This window comes from Schistocerca serialis, chromosome 2 (genome assembly GCF_023864345.2).
Source record: "Schistocerca serialis cubense isolate TAMUIC-IGC-003099 chromosome 2, iqSchSeri2.2, whole genome shotgun sequence".
In the NCBI taxonomy this organism is placed as follows: domain Eukaryota; kingdom Metazoa; phylum Arthropoda; class Insecta; order Orthoptera; family Acrididae; genus Schistocerca; species Schistocerca serialis.
In genome coordinates, this window is record NC_064639.1 from 155,945,514 (window position 1) to 155,947,178 (window position 1,665).

Genomic DNA, 1,665 nt, shown 5'->3' on the forward strand with positions numbered 1-1,665 from the left:
GCAAGTCACAGTTCGGATTCCGGAAGGGTTACTCGACTGAGAATGCTATCTAGAAATTTACCCATTGAATAGTACAAGCCCTAAATAACAAATTATCGCCAGTTGGTATTTTTTGTGATCTTACCAAGGCATTTGACTGTGTGGATCATGTCACACTCTTAGATTTTCAGTTTCCGGTTATCCTTCTGGCCTAGCTACAAGGCCGGCCAGCCGTCACTCTATTGTGCTTCAGCGCTCAGGTGCCCCGACTGTCTGGCTAGGGCTACTTCCTCTGTTAAGCAGGATCAACAAACCTGTACGGACTTTTCCATCCAGGGCCTGAAGTACGCCTGCCGTTTCATTTCCACTGGCGTTCCAACATCTACCAGTATAGGCAATCATTCATTAAATGATGACTAACTGAAACCCTCAGCTGCCGACAGGTGTTGTTGATATACCTCGATGTGGACAGCTGAAAATGTGTGCCCCGACCGGGACTCGAACCCGGGATCTCCTACTTAAATGGCAGACGCTCTATCCATCTGAGCCACCGAGGTCACAGACGAATAGCGCGACTGCAGGGGCTTATCCCCTGCACGCTTCCCGTGAGACTCACATTCCCAACTGTCCACAATTCTGCCTATTTAATGTACCTTATACATTCATTACGCCGTTTTGATAATAACGACACTCCATCACTTTTCATGCAATGAGCGTAACAACTATTTACACGGTGTACGTGACAATGTGAGTCTTCTTTAAATATTCATATTGTAAGAGGTCCATGATTAAGGAATTTGTTGCTAGCGCACTCGAGCAGATGTAATTTCGATGGGTTGCTCACGCGCTGGCTGCGATATGTAAGGTATAAGAGAATCTCAGACCAGAGAGCAGTGTTGTATGCAGTAGGAACTGTGTGGTAGTAGCAGTAAGTAGTTGCTAGCGTGCAGTCTGGTGTATCGTGTTGGCTGGGCTGGTCGTGGTGCAGCGATGGCGGAGCCTGAGCGTTATAGTAGAAGGTAAAAGCATATCTAGTAATGTTATGTGAACTCCCATGTAAATCTTCTAAAAATGTCCTAATAAAATCTTTGTCATCTAAAGTAATTTCTAACAAGCATTCATTTCAATTTAAAGAATTTTCTAATTTCTCAAATCCATGATCATTCCGATTGTTGCAAAAGAAAAATCAGTTGCTTCCTTTCATAAATGACAAATCTATAGGCCAGCATTGCACAGAGCTGTGCCGGAAAAAGCTATTGTAAGAGCAGATAGTTGGCGACTTTATTGAGGTGAGAATTTTTGCTTTTTATTCAGAATGATCTTACAGGGTCATGACGCAGCACTGCTGTCGTCCAAAATTTACCAGGTTACTGAATTTATATTTTTTTTTATTATGAGATTTAGGAATTTTTCTGTTTCGTGCTTACATTAAATGAGAAAAGAATTTTGTGGGTACATTAAATGGGAAACAAATTTTGTGTGGAGGTTAAATGTGGTTCAAATGGTTCAAATGGCTCTGAGCACTATGGGACTCAACTGCTGTGGTCATAAGTCCCCTAGAACTTAGAACTACTTAAACCTAACTAACCTAAGGACATCACACACATCCATGCCCGAGGCAGGATTCGAAACTGCGACCGTAGCGGTCGTGCGGTTCCAGACTGTAACGCCTTTAATCGCTCGGCC

The 1,665-nt window shown here is 43.2% G+C and overlaps 1 non-coding gene across 1 annotated transcript; it reads right to left on the minus strand.

Moving 5' to 3' along the window:
* Window positions 1-462: 462 nt before the first annotated feature.
* Window positions 463-536, minus strand: Trnak-uuu (transfer RNA lysine (anticodon UUU)). Its single transcript has one exon. It is a non-coding gene; the product is annotated as a tRNA-Lys (tRNA).
* Window positions 537-1,665: the final 1,129 nt, after the last annotated feature.